At 40.4% G+C, this 16,181-nt stretch overlaps 1 pseudogene across 1 annotated transcript; it reads left to right on the plus strand.

Annotated features, from left to right (window-relative positions):
* Window positions 1-2,909: 2,909 nt before the first annotated feature.
* Window positions 2,910-3,839, plus strand: LOC309805260 (olfactory receptor 1f45-like; annotated as a pseudogene). Its single transcript has one exon. The product of its transcript is annotated as an olfactory receptor 1f45-like (transcript).
* The last annotated feature ends 12,342 nt before the right edge of the window (window positions 3,840-16,181 follow it).

Here is a 16,181-nt window from a genome sequence, read left to right on the forward strand (position 1 = left end):
TTGTCTGTGACATGGGTGTGAGATGTACTTGATGCAATGGGAAGCAACAAGTCTGAACACTAAACTGATTCCCCTCAGGCTGAGATATCTGTTTCCAGAGAGGATAGGAACAAAGAACACTTAGTATGTGTGCCTTTAATGAGGAGCTGTGGGGAATCCACCTGTCTGAATCTAAGTGTTCTCCTCCAGGGAGAAAATCTTTCTGACTCCCCCACTAGCTGTGACTTTCTCATGATTCAGGGTCAGGCAAGCAGCCAGTGGAGACAGGGGTCCCATGATAGCCTCTCACAGCAGCAGAACAGCCAGGTAAGAAAATCTGGGAAAGCAGGTGAGGACACAGTTATCTCCCACAGAGACAGATTCACACAGACAAAAACACATACATTTACATTTGGAGAAACACACACTAAATGCTTCAGCATCTCACCAAGTTCAAACGGGAAACGTCACCTGGTTTAACATGTACAAGCCTTTCCTCTTTCAGGATGTACTGCCCATTGCAGAATAGAGCAAGCATGTTTCCAAGGTGGAAATAGAAAATTAAGCAGTGGGAAACGAAAGAGGTAACTAAGGGCAGCAGTGCTAAGATCAGTGGCGTCAGGCTCTTAGAAATTCTGGCCAAAAGCTCAGAGCCAAGAGCCACCCTCTTTCCTCACAAAAGAGACTCTTCTGTCAGACATTCAAGACCCTCCTATTCTGCCCTTAAGCTCCACCGTTTTATTAGTTGCTTCCTTGTGTACCTTCACTGTGGTCTATGACCACATTACAGAAGTGTCTCAGAGGGAGGTTGCTTGGATGCCACATGGAACCCCACAGAGGGGGTCAGCTTGAGCTTCGGTCCAAGCACTAAGCATACTCAGTTTTAAGGTCCATGAACACAAACACTCAATGCTGCAAAACATGAGATGTCTCAGAGACAGTCACAAACTAAAGAGATTCACAAGGGACTAATGTATGAAACCAGGCCCTCTTACCATATTGACTTGGGGGTTGGGGCCAACGTTGATTGTACTCCTGGTAGGACTATTCCAGCAAACATTGACAGGAAGTGGCTAACCTTAATGCTGGCAGATCTCTCGACATAGAGTCTGGGTTATTTAGAGCCTGTACACCTGTTTTTGCCTTTGCCAGTTCCCAGACAATAGGAAAAACCCTACACCATCCTGCTATACTTCTTTCACCTTCTACTACCATTTCCATTATGGGAAATAGCTTACAATTAAGACCCTAATATCAACATCTACTCTTTGGAGCACAATGAAAAAGTCTGCACAAATATTGTTTTGGTTTTTCCTTGATGCAACCCCTGTACCCCCACTTCTACATTCTACATCCTTTTCCTGAAGTACTTTCTTTCAATAGCTCTGGGTACTGCCAACTACTGCCTTTCTACCTTTTAATTCTGATATAATTTATGAGAAAATGGCTTCAGATCTCAGAATTTTACGTTGGTTTTACTAATTTAACTCTCAAAATGCTGGATATTTTATAGTCACCATACTATATACATCCAGCAACCACTCTCCTAAAAGTATTGCCTGTGACATCCTTTATCCCAGTCAGTCAAGACATTTAACCTGTAAATCTCCTCCCCTGAAATGCCATCTCCTCTCCTCTTTACTATTCGAATACTGTGAATTCTTACATATTCAAAATTCTCTATCTGACTCTTTCTGCCTGCATTAATTCCTTAAGGCTGGGATTATCACTTGGATATGCCCCCATAACTTGACTTTCTCTATGAATCTCCTTTTCCTCTTCAAAAATAATACCAAATACCAGTGATCCTGTTTTGGCCAGCACAGGGAGAAAAGAAGTCTTTTCACAGAATGCCGTACATAGCAAACTCTCTAGCATGCTTAGCTCATCCAAGCCAACATTTGTGAGCTACTGCAATGACATTTTGATGCTCTCCAGTTACAATGTTGAGGGAAAACTGCCAGGCAGATCCTTCAGTGCCTAGAATTAGTATAATCCTGAGAAAATGAGAGAGATCCAGAATGAATTTGAGTGAGTTGTATAAAGTTATTCGGGTAAAAGAACTTATGACTTTAAACAAATAACTAAATCTCATTGCTTCATTTTTCTGTTCTGCTTAAAGAAGCTTGTTATTTTTTAAATTTACATATTTTAAATCTGTAAGAAATGTATGTAAAGCAGGAAGACACTGCCTGGCACTTGGTTATAGTCTCAGTAAATGGTTGATAATTGAAACTTGGAAGTAAAACTAGGGAGGAATATAAAGAAAAGGGCATTTCAGCTGTTTCAAGACTATAAATGTTATGCTTTCTTTCAATCTAATCTGTCATCACCTAATTTCTCTGAATCCCAGGTTCTTCATTTCTGATTCTTCCTCTCAGGGTCCTCACTTATGAATGATGGATTACAGAAGTTCCTGGTGGCCTAGTGGTTAGGATTCTAGGCTTTTACTGCTGTGACCCACGTTCCGTACATGGTCAGGGAACTGAGATCCCACAAGCCATGTGAGGCGGCCAAAATATGTATATATATGAATGATATGGATTAAGAGAAATTGTGTATGTGAAAATAACTTGTATATACCAGATATTCATTAACTGTTAGTGAAGTATGAATTAAGCTGCATGAAATCAAAGATAATTAAACACAAATTAAAATTATAGAAATTAACCAGCTATTTATTTCATTAAAACTCGCTTCATAGAATTATCTAATGTGAATTAATTCTCAATGACAAAACAGTATCATAAAAAATTTGCTCAAATGATGACATTATCAATCTCATCTACTTTTATATTTGAAGTGTTATTAATTAAGAAATACATTTTGGATCTGGTATCATTAAAAACTTGTAATCTCTAAACAATGTATGGAGCCTAATTAAATAAATATTTCCTTTTACTTTTGACCACATCTTCTCCCCTGCAGACATGGGCAGAGACAACCAGACTGGAGTCACAGAATTCATTCTCCTGGGACTCTCTGGGCAGTCAGAGCAGGAGGAGGTTCTCTTTGGGCTGTTCTTGTGGATGTACCTGGTCACCCTCATTGGGAACTTTCTCATTGTCTTGGCTATCAGCTGTGACAGTCATCTCCAAACACCCATGTCCTTATTCTTGGCCAAACTCTCCTGTGTCAACATCTGCTTTTCATCAGTCACAATCCCCAAGAAGCTGGTGAATCCCATACTGTGAAGTAAGTCTATCTCTTACATGGAATGTACGACCCAGATCTACTTCTTCATCATTTTCATCAACATAGATGGGTTCCTCCTGAGTGTGATGGCCTATGATGATTATACTGCCATCTGTTGCCCACTCCACTACACCATGATCATGAGGCCCAAACTCTGTGTCCTTCTGGTGGCTGCATCTCGGCTCAGTACAAATCTGCATGCTCTCCTACAGACTCTTCTCATGGTGCAACTCACATTTTGTTCCAACAATGCTGTGTATAACTTTTTCTGTGACCCTTATCCTATTCTAAAACTTTCTTGTTTGAATACCTTTATCAATGACCTGATGGTATTCACTGTGGGTGAACTGGTATTTATGACACCATTTACATGTATCATCATTTTATATGATTCCATCTTCTCTAATGTACTGAAGTTGCCATCTGCCCATGGAATAAGGAAAGCCCTGTCCACGTGTGGATCCCACCTCACTGTGGTCTCCCTGTTCTATGGGGCAATCCTGGGGGTCTATAAGCACCCTTCATCCTCGTACTCAGTGCAAGATGTGGTGACTATTGTCATCTTCACAGTGGTGACTCCTCTCATCAATCTCTTCATCTACAGCTTGAGAAATCATGACATGAAGGGAGCTTTAAGGAAACTAATTTCATATTCTATAATTTAAAACTTTTAGAACTGAGAGGACTCTTGGATAGCATACATTTTTTCATTTTACAGACCAAGAAACTGAGTCCCTATAAGTGTAAATTTACCCATGACTATTCCTGTAATTAATGATATGTGATCATGGTCATACTTTTAAATATGAGGCTGATAGGTGCTCATAAGTCATAAAACCATTAGTTATGTATAAAAAGGTGTGATTTAAAAACACTTATTTTACAGACAACAAAAATTCAGGAAAAGACAGGATTGGGTCCAGCAACCCTATGAGACAGTGGCTACTATATGGTCTGAGAATTTCAGAAAACTTTAGAGTTGGCTCTCCTCAGTGTCACCTGTCCTCTATGGCCTCACATTAGGAGATGGTAAATTATCCCCAATTTACTGAGTCACAGAAAAGTTACCTTTTCCAGGGCTGTACAACCAGCAATTATTGGTTACAAATGGTGCTGTTACTTTCAGGGTTTTTGGTCATTACTGAATTAGTTAACTTTTCCTCTGTCTTAGGCTCAATTCCTACCCTCTCCTCTCACAGCTCAGAACCTAGCCCTGCACTATTCTTCTTCCCCCACAACCAATCTAACTTCTTGGTGGTTTATTGCCTGGCATGGGTGTCAGGGATGGGTATCAGAAGGTGGCGAGCCTCAGACAGTAGCTAGAATTCCTCATATAAATCTCGGTATCCCTTCAAATTTAGATGGGCTAAGAGAAGCAGAGATTCCCTTAATGCTAAACTGTCCAGAGTTCCTATAACAACTTAGGAACATGAAAACATGAATTAATTACAGGATTTGGATTAGAACCCAGAACTTCTGACTCCAAGTCCAGAGTTTGTTCCAATCCATGGGGAAAGTTTCTAGGAGCCCTTGCCTCTTTTCCTACTCTACACCTGAGGGTTCCCACCTCGTCTTCCCTGGTGTCCAGGGAGCACTCACCTAAATCTCCAGTGGTCATTCTTCAAAAGCCTTCAATTCCTCATTGGCCTTCTCTCCTTTCTCAATCTTCTCTACTCTCGTGAAAAATCAGTACTCATTGTCCTCACTATCACCTTCTTTCCCACTTGGTCCCAACACTGACCAGCTCTTACCATGAGCACAGCAACAGGCTTATCGTGGTTCTGACTGCCTCCTGCTTCCCCCTACACATATTTGTCCTGCACACAGGATCAGTTTAATCCTCCTAAAACATTGATGACATCCTGTCAGCCACTCCTTATAGAAATATTGAAGAGGCCAGGATAAATCCAAGTATTACCTTCAAATACAAGCCCAAGATGACTCGGCCCCGAGCCATACTTACAACTTTGTTTGTCATCAACTCACATAATTATATGTTCCATGACTTTCTCCTAATTCTCTTCCTCTTTCTTTCATTCGTCTGCTGAAAAACTCCCTTGATTTTTTTTTTTTTTTGTGGTACACGGGCCGCTCACAGTTGTGGCCTCTCCCGTTGTGGAGCACAGGCTCTGGACGCGCAGGCTCAGCAGCCATGGCTCACGGGCCCAGCCGCTCCTCGGCATGTGGGATCTTCCTGGACCAGGGCACGAACCCGTGTCCCCTGCATCGGCAGGCAGACTCCCAAACACTGTGCCACCAGGAAAGCCCTCCCTTGATTTTTAAAGACTCTAATAATTGTGCATTCCCCTTAACTCCTTTACTAATTACATCTCACAGACATGTACTGAGCACACAACATAGTTCTTCTTTGATGTAGTAAATGAACTCCCAAATGTATGTTGGTGCCAGTGGGAACCTGACTACATGTGACAAAATCAATGTAGTGTTCTGAACTGTTAAGTTTTATTTTAGAAGTAGTTTAGTGCAAATGTTTGAGATATAATAACATGGACTAATGTTGGTGTTTAAGGTTACATGACTCATTTTGGTCTCATCATATTCTTCCTTGCATTACCCATATCTGCATACATGTCTCCTCTGGTTATTACATTACATATTCACTTTGATAAAATACCATAGATTATGCATGGGCACATCCCATACAATGCTCGGTAGAGTTTTTGTTCATCCCAAATAATCATGTATTGAAAAATCACTGATGATGTGGTAGGCAAGTCTAATGGTAAACTGGGAAGTGAACATTCCTAGACACAAAAAAAATCAGAAGGGTAAAAATTTAAATCTAGGGAACTAAAGTACTGAGAAGCTTACTCCAGAACACAGAAAGATTTCACTGCATTCTGGGACCCAAAGAAGCAGCAGGGTTGAATGAAAAGAGCCATGTTTGGGATATAGTTTTATTGCTCATCCATCTCTCCCTCAACTGTCAGTCAAAAGTTGGCTGTGAGAAGGAGCATGAGGATAGAGAGAAATCAGTGAACTTACAATAGGGTACAAAGTCAAAGGGAAAATCACTCTCTATCTACATGGTCCCCACTCGTTCATCTCAAGGGAGAAATCATCATTCACCAGACAGAAGATCCTGTCTGAAGGGGAAAAGAAATCTCAGCAGTGTGGTGTTAGCAGAAAGAGGAAAGGCCTCTGTCTTGCTCAGACTGGCTGTGGTGTGAGGTTATATGCTGTTTAATTCTACCAGAGCCTCGAGTCTTTAAACCTCCTACTTCTGAGGGCCACCTTCAACTCCATCTTCACTGGCTCCTTGCATTACTTCAACCACTTAAGGGGAATGAAGGGGAAATAAGAAAAGGGGTTTACTCTAAGGTCCAGGTAGAATCAGCCTCTGTTGTTTCCTGCATGTGAGAGTCACACATGACATGAAGTGGTCATAAATCAAAGCTCAGCCTCATGCAGGGCTTCGAGGGACCTCTGCCCATAGAAGCAAAGCAGTGCCAGGCTGGCAGAGTCCCCCCTGGGAGCAGCCAGGAAATCAGGATTGTGTCTGGGAATTCACCCTCCAGGGCCTGAGTTAGCAGAGGCCAGGCCTCTGCCAGGAGCCTCTTCTCTGCAGCTGGGACTCCCTAAAGACACCACCCCCACTTCCCCACAGGCAACTTCCATCTAGCACTAGTTAGCCAACAGGAACAGCTCTTTGTGAGCCAATTAAAACCATTTGGGGGCCTCCCTGGTGGCGCAGTGGTTGAGAGTCCGCCTGCCGATGCAGGGGATACGGGTTCGTGCCCCGGTCTGGGAGGATCCCATATGCCGCGGAGCGGCTGGGCCCGTGAGCCATGGCCGCTGGGCCTGCGCATCCGGAGCCTGTGCTCCGCAACGGGAGAGGCCACAACAGTGAGAGGCCCGCATACCGCCAAAAAAAAAAAAAAAAAAAAACAAACCATTTGGACACAAACCACCTAGAGGCGTGGGATAGGGTGGGTGGGAGGGAGGGAGATTCAAGAGCAAAGAGATATGGGAACATATGTATATGTATAACTGATTCATTTTGTTATAATGCAGAAACTAACACACTATTGTAACGGAGTTATACTCCAATAAAGATGTTTAAAAATCAACAAAAACAAACAAACAAAAAACATATGGAGGGAAAAGTTTGCCTTCACCTCAATGATGTTGGAATAAAGGCTCATCCTTCTTCCTGGCACATTTCCCCAGATACTGTTCTCCCTGGAGGGAGCAAGGATTGCTCCATGTCACGGCCATTGGAGGTATTTTCAAGTTTCATGGAATCATTTTCCTCTAACTTGTCCTTCAAGTGTCTGTTCCAAGGCCACGGTTTCCATCAGAGTCCAGCACCATCTCTCATGAGCTGAAGAAGCCCTTCCTGCTATTCCCCGGATATTGTAGCCTAGTAGATATTCTTAGTGTTCTGCCTGTAATATCTTGTCTCCTTGTGCTTGAGGGCAGAAAGCTAGGCTTTATATGAACTTTATCTATCACATTGTCAATTGGCCTTCTAGTAGATGACTTTGTTCTCGGCATTGACCTTTTGTCACTTGAATATTGAAAGCTGGCTATGTCTAACTTATGAAATCTGATTCCAAATGAATCTGGTTTTCTAGATTAACTTTTCATTTGTGAGCCACACAGAGGTACACAGTGTATTGCCAAGCCCACCGTCAAAACAGGCCACCTTTTATTCATTCTAAACTTCAAGCATATCCTGTTGCTCATCAAAAACTACTGGTTCAGGTTCATCATGATTTCTAAATGTGACATACAACTGATATAAAGGCACAAACTTGCCCCTGTATTGTGGATGGATATATTTGCCAAGAAGGATGTGAGGTTATCTTTGTTGCATGAAAGTAACTGCAGATGTCCCTTAAGAATTCAGACTTGATGATGCAGATCAAATCCCACAATACAAAGCCATGATTACAACACAAACTCCCTATAGAACTTAAAAAGACCAAAGAACTGCCTAGTGATCCAGTTGTTTCAAGAAATTTCTATCGTAAATAAATTCAGCTTATATCCTTAAAAATTGTCATAATGAAGCCAAAAGTAGTCTCAAGAAATCATATCTAATATAATATTTTGGTAAAGAAATCATTCAAAGCCAAATAGGTAAATAAATTACTCTGACTTTACTACATGAAGTGGGGAGGAGAGGATCAGGAAGGAGAGAACAGGGACATGGTATACTACTGATGACATTTATATGGTCAGGCCACTCAGGATAGGGGTTCTCTTCCTCTCTGAACATCCCCTGCTCAACCATTGCCTGCTTCCCCTATACCCTACTCACACGACTGAACTTCCTACATGCTTGCCCCAGGCCCAGGCTAGTGATTGTCCTTATCAAAGGGGTAGTATGGGTCCTGGTAACTAATGCGCCAAACTGATGTAATTCCCTCTATAACTGGCAATCTACACCCCCTACCATCCATTAAGCCACTGATGTCTCTGTTGCTGACTCCAGGCTTCTTCTTTGGTCTTAAACTGGGCAAATGTAGGCCTTAGAGGCCTGCTGGGTGCAGCCCAACAGTTGGCAGAGCCAGCCAGGAGAACAAGGAAACTCTTGTGAGCACTGAGATGTTGGGAAATACAGGATGGGGAATGGAATGTTGCAGGGGTTGTCCACTAGCTTGTGGGGCCTGAAAGTTGTGGGTTTTATCCCGGGGTGGCCGGCCATTCACACGTGGGGTCCAAAAGTTGAGGGGGTAATCCTGAAAGTTGCAGGGGTAGTATTGCAGTGGATGTCTACTAGTATGTGGGACCCTGTAGTGGCTGTGCATGATGAATGTGGGCTGCCAAGAGATCTGGAGAACAATGGCCCCTCATGGATCTGCTATTGTATCAAAGTGAGCCTTCTGTAATTGGTTAAGCTAGCTCTCTGGAAGGAATTGGTATCTCTCTTCCTGTACCTTTGAGATGTATATGATCTACCTGGGTTCTCAGGAACTTTAATCTAATCATATGTGATCTCTAAGAGTAAATGAACAAAAAGGAGCAAGGTTTTTAAAAATCTTTATTGGAATAATTATGCTTTGGGAATGTGTATCTAAAATAGTCTCTCAAGATTTTTGTAACTTGAAACTAAACTAAGTTACATGAAGAGAATTCATTGACTAAGTCATTTCAAAAAAGGTAAAATAATGGAACATTAATTCCTGGGCAGGTCTAAGTTTAACTGCTTTTGCCTGCTTAGGAGAATAAGACTAAAGCATTAAGCTTTCCAACCAGGAAATGCACAATTGTTTCTTGGTTTTTGCGAGAGATTAAGGTTTTTAAGGGTTAAGATTATAATCAGTCATAATTCTAGTTACTATAACCAAGATTCTTTATCACATACATTGTGATAATATGTTTAACTGTGACTTTTTAAGTCTTTTGTCTTTTGTAGACAGTTATTGTTGTACTCTGATGCTTTTGCAAAAGTGCTTCATCTTCCAGATTCATAGGAACGACCTTTTGACAATAACAGGTCTCTGATAAATTTCAGATTACAGTTCAGAACTGGGTAAGAACTTAAATAATCCTAAAGGAAAACCTGATGGCTTCTTAAAAAGTTAATGGAAGGATTGGTTACTGAGTGAACTGGTGAATATGGTTATAATATTTATGGGTTTTGTCTGGAAAGTTTTGATCTGTGTTTTCCAGATACAGGGATGCCCTTCCCCTCAAGTTAGTTGTGACTTACAGCAATTGGGTAAACTACTTCTGAGGGTAGAATTGAAACATTTTTCTTTTCTCTCTACCCAGTCCCTCCAAAACCTGGGACTCTTGGTTTCTGAGCAGCCTTATCAGGTGAATGGGAAAGACTGTCTCCTGGCATGTGCATGAATCTTGATATTTGGGATACCTCTAGAAGACAGAAATCCACTGAGGTGGAGGCTTATGGCAGGCTTTTGTCATGGTGTTCCTGGCCTTGAGAGGCCTTTGGGGAATTCAGTCTGAGACTTCTGAGGACTTCTACCTCAGCCTGTTTGAAGGAGCTGATATGATCAATTACAAACAAACTAGTTTTGATTTGCTGTGTTTGGTGGAGATGAGGGTTATTTCAGAGAGAAAAAAGACTATATTTTAGGCATGTTAAATTCTAGTTCTGTTAGATAAGGTCTGTAATTATGACAGTTATTGTGTCTGATGTTATTGCCCTGATGTTCTGAATGGAAAGAAAATTATCTAGCGAAATTTTCACAGATTATGACTACTCATGAAATGTGACACTGCTTGCTTTAAGTCTGCTGCTAATAGCACATGTGCAATGCTTGTGTGACAATTGAGTGTAAGTGATAAAACGTATAGCATATATAGTGTTTCCTCATTAACATATCTCTGAGCCTGTTCCTGAGATCAGATTAGTTTTCCTCCAATGTGAATGAATAGGTGAATATAAAGGAGACCTAACAGCGAGGGACATGATCTGAACCTGAGGTAGGAGCCAGCACCCCAGCATTGAGGGATGGATATTTTGAGCATCATTGCTTTCTATCAAGATTTGAAATCAAAAGGGGAAATGATGGAAAATATGCACATATTCAGGCATGGGGGAAGTCAGAGGGCTTATGCATGTTTTAACTTAAATTTTACCACCCATTTATGATAAAAATGCTGCAGAAAGTAGGCATAGAGGGAACTTTCCTCAACATAATAAAGGCCATATATGACAAACCCACAGCCAACATCGTCCTCAAGGGTGAAAAACTGAAACCATTTCCCTAAGATTAGGAACAAGACAAGGTTGCCCACTCTCACCACTCTTATTCAACATAGTTTTGGAAGTTTTAGCCACAGCAGTCAGAGAAGAAAACGAAATAAAAGGAATCCAAATCAGAAAAGAAGAAGTAAAGCTGTCACTGTTTGCAGATGATAATGTACTCTACATAGAGAATCCTAAAGATGCTACCAGAAAACTACTAGAGCTAAACAATGAATTTGGTAAAGTAGCAGGATACAAAATTAATGCACAGAAATCTCTGGCATTCCTGTACACTAATGATGAAAAATCTGAAAGTGAAATTAAGAAAACACTCCCATTTACCATTGCAACAAAAAGAAAAAAATATCTAGGAATAAACTTACCTAAGGAGACAAAAGACCTGTATGCAGAAAATTATAAGACACTGATGAAAGAAATTAAAGTTGATACAAATAGATGGAGAGATATACCCATGTTCTTGGATTGGAAGAACCAACATTGTGAAAATGACTCTTCCACCCAAAGCAATCTACAGATTCAATGCAATCCCTATCAAACTACCACTGGCAATTTTCACAGAACTAGAATAAAAAAATTCACAATTTGTATGGAAACACAAAAGACCCAGAATAGCCAAAGCAATCTTAAGAATGAAAAACGGAGCTGGAGGAATCAGGTTCCCTGACTTCAGACTATACAACAAAGCTACAGTAATCAAGACAGCATGGTACTGGAACAAAACAGAAATATAGATCAATGGAACAGGATAGAAAGCCCAGAGATAAACTCACACACATATGGTCAACTTATCTTTGATAAAGGAGGCAGGAATGTACAGTGGAGAAAGGACAGCCTCTTCAATAATTGGTGCTGGGAAAACTGGACAGGTACATGTAAAAGTAAGATTAGAACACTCCCTAACACCATACACAAAAATAAGCTCAAAATGGATTAAAGATCTAAATGTAAGGCCAGAAACTATCAAACTCTTAGAGGAAAACATAGGCAGAACACTCTATGACATAAATCACAGCAAGATCCTTTTGGACCCACCTCCTAGAGAAATGGAAATAAAAACAAAAATAAACAAATGGGACCTGATGAAACTTCAAAACTTTGCACAGCAAAGGAAACCATAAATAAGACAACCTTCAGAATGGGAAAAAATATTTGCAAATGAAGCAACTTTGTCAGTTGGATTAATCTCCAAAATTTACAAGCAGCTCATGCAGCTCAATAACCAAAAAGCAAACAACCCAATCCAAAAATGGGCAGAAGACTTGAATCGACATTTCTCCAAAGACATACAGATTGCCAACAAACACATGAAAGAATGCTCAACATCATTATTCATTAGAGATATGCAAATCAAAACTACAATGAGGTATCATCTCACTCTGGTCAGAATGGCCATCATCAAAAAGTCTAGAAACAATAAATACTGGAGAGGGTGTGGAGAAAAGGGAACACTCTTGCACTGCTTGTGGGAATATAAATTGATACAGCCACTATGGAGAACAGTATGTAGCTTCCTTAAAAAACTACAAATAGAACTACCATATGACCCAGCAATCCCATTACTGGACATATACCCTGAGAAAACTGTAATTCAAAAAGAGTCATGTACCAAAATGTTCATTGTAGTTCTATTTACAATAGCCAGGAGATGGAAACAACCTAAGTGTCCATCATCAGATGAATAGATAAAGAAGATGTGGTACATATATACAATGGAATATTACTCAGCCATAAAAAGAAATGAAATTGACTTATTTGTAGTGAGGTGCATGGATCTAGAGTCTGTCATACAGAGTGAAGTAAGTCAGAAAGAGAAAGACAAATACCGTATGCTAACACATATATATATGTAATCTAAGAAATAAATGTCATGAAGAACATAGGGGTAAGATGGGAATAAAGACACAGACCTACTAGAGAATGGACTTGAGGATATGGGGAGGGGGAAGGGTAAGCTGTGACAAAGTGAGAGAGTGGCATGGACATATATACACTACCAAATGTAAAATAGATAGTGGGAAGCAGCCTCATAGCACAAGGAAGTCAGCTCGGTGGTCTGTGACCACCTAGAGCAGTCGGATAGGGAGGGTGGGAGGGAGGGAGATGCAAGAGGGAAGAGATATGGGAACATATGTATATGTATAACTGATTCTTTTTGTTATAAAGCAGAAACTAACACACTATTGTAAAGCAATTATAATCCAATAAAGATGTAAAAAAAAAAACCAAACATAGAATTATGATATGACCCAGCAGTCCCACTACTGGGCACATACCCTGAGAAAACCATATTCAAAAAGACACATGCACCGCACCCCAATGTTCACTGCAGCACTATTTACAATAGCCAGGTCATGGAAGCAACCTAAATGCCCATTGACAGATGAATGGATAAAGAACATGTGGTACATATATACAATGGAATATTTCTCAGCCATAAAAAGGAACGTAATTGGGTCATTTGTGGAGACATGGATGAATCTAGAGACTGTCATACAGAGTGAAGTAAGTCAGAAAGAGAAAAACAAATATCACATATTAACGCATGTATGTGGAACCTAGAAAAATGGTACAGATGGACTGGTTTGCAGGGCAGAAATTGAGACACATGTGGAGAACAGATGTATGGACACTAGGGGAGGAAAGTGGCAGTGGGCAGGGTTGAGGTGACGAATTGGGAGATTGGGATTGACATGTATACACTGATGTGTATGAAATGGATGACTAATAAGAACCTGCAGTATATAAAAAAAAATAGTGAGGGAAGCTGTGTATGTGGGTAAGGTAGGAGGTCTATGGGAGCTCTCTGTAACTTCTGCTCAGTTCTTCTGTGAAGCTAACACTGATCTAAAAAAGTAAAGTCTACTAAAAATGTTGGTAAAACTGGTTTGGGAGAGAAGATAAAACATCCAATTTAAAACATACTAAGTTTGAGATGCCTAAAAGAGACACTTGCTGAGAGGGTGAAAGAGATACTGTTAACTCTGTCAAATAACACTGTTTGGTGTGTTAAATACTGTCATACTATTATTTGGTAGAAAATTTCCTATAAAAATTCTATGGACACTAAAAAGTTATTTTGATCAAAAAAATCACCTAATTATTTAATAAATAAATTGGTTGTTAATGGCCCATTTTACAATATAAGTCCTGGTGACCAGGTATATACTAACCTCTCTTCTTTTCTGTATTAAAAAAGCTAACAAGCACATTATTGTACTATAGTTTTGCAAGATGTTGCCACTGGGAAAATGGTAAAGTATACACAGGAGCCCTGTGTGTTATTTCTGACAACTGCATGTGAATCAGTAATGATCTCAAAATACAGTTTAATGAAAAAAAAACCAATTAACCAAAGAACAAGGGGATGGGTGATAGGTAATAAGATAAGGAAATCCTTTCTCTTTCTCTGTGAAAGAATTTGACCTTGGAATAGCATTTTAGTTCTGTTCTCCTGGTAACCACCCAAGGAAGTATGTCAACTGTGTTTCTGAACAATCTTATTTATGTTTCTGACTGCCTTGGTAACATGCTCAAAAGATTCATCAGCTGCATGATGAGGCAACATTGCTTAAGATAAAAATGACTCCTGATTGGTAAAGTGTATTTACACTGGGCAAGTCCCTTGCAGGAACCTTGGAAACTCAGCTGTTCTCATAGGCTGTTACAAGATACATTAGATCTGATAGGGCTTAGGGCTTCAAAGCCATCATGAGTCTTGCTTCCTTGTACCTGAGCTATCATTTGAAACATCTGAGGAGACAGCTGCTGAATAGTTGTATGCACCTCTGGAAAGACCACTCCCACTGAAGGGAAATATCTGACAAAGACCAGCTGTCACACTGCACTCCTTGTATCTATTCAAAACATAAATGAAACAATAAAATGGTGTGAAGCCAGCTGAAATTATGGCTGCTGGGCCAGAAGATACTTCTGGATACTTGGAGGATGTGGAGGATAATGGCCCCAAAGTTACACCTATCTAATCTTAGCTATATATTCTTGGATAGAAGGTATAAGATCTAAATTTTTCTGTATGTTAAGATGCATGGGTACGTTTATTAATCATAATTTTTCACCTTTACCTCTTGGGACAGAAAATGCTCACTTCAACTTAAAGACTATTCTCAGATTTGTCCTTCTGTGTGGGCCATTGTTACCTGGTGTCTGGAGGCCTTGAGAACACACAGAATCACATGCCTTATGAGCATAGTGCTTTAGACACAGGAGAAAATCTGTAAGGGGTATCTTGAAATCTTTACAAAATATATTCTATGCTAGCAAGAGATTAATATGCCACAATTTGCTAAGTCATATTTCTTGGGCTGATGTATTGCTGAGCCAAGAAATGAAAGAAAGTATTAATGTAATGTCATAAATGATGTGAATGAGAATAGAATAAGTGTGGATTACTTGTTAGAACTGGATCAATTTTAAATGTTTCAAAATATGTGCTCCTTAAACCTAGCCAATGATTTGAGTCCTATAGGACAAGATTAGATTTGGGTTTCAATGTTATTAATTGGTATAGGTATAATGATATGCAGTACTGATTACACATGCATGTTGTTATGTATTAGACAATTCATTAATTAAACCGCTTATAGGAAAAATTGTAAAGATGATGTAAGGACTGGAGCCATGGGGATGACGTGCAGTGTGACCCCTGAAGTCTACTGGTGGTAGAGCAAGCAGTGTGCTTCCAACTGGGGTCATCTGAAGACACAGAGCTGTGCCACGGCTCTGGTACACAGCTGAGCAATGATGAACATAGCATATAGCGAGAATGTAGAGTCTGTGCTCAGGATAAATTCCTTTTTTTAATTAATTTATTTTATTTTATTTATTTTTGGCTGTGCTGGGTCTTCATTGCTGTCTGCAGGCTTTCTCTAGTTGCAGCGACTGGGGGCTACTCTTCGTGGCAGTGCGCTGGCTTCTCATTGTGGTGGTTTCTCTCGTTGCGGAGCACGGGCTCTAGGCATGCGGGCTTCAGTAGTTGTGGCTTGTGGGCTCTAGAGTGCAGGCTCAGTAGTTGTGGCGCACAGATTTAGTTGCTCCGTGGCCTGTGGGATCTTCCCGGACCAGGGCTGGAACCCGTGTCCCTTGCATTGGCAGGCGGATTCTTAACCACTGTTCTACCAGGGAAGCCCAGGATAAAAGTTCTTAACAGCATGAAATAACTGAACTGAGTTTTATATCAGTTTTGATATGAATTTTATCAATCTGAGTTTGATGAAATTCAGCCAGTCCTTTCAGAGGCATTCCCTACCTACAGAACCATTGTTTGGCACTCCTAAATTCACCA

The sequence above is a fragment of the Mesoplodon mirus genome (assembly GCF_964341445.2).
Source record: "Mesoplodon mirus genome assembly, chromosome: 5".
In the NCBI taxonomy this organism is placed as follows: Eukaryota; Metazoa; Chordata; class Mammalia; order Artiodactyla; family Ziphiidae; genus Mesoplodon; species Mesoplodon mirus.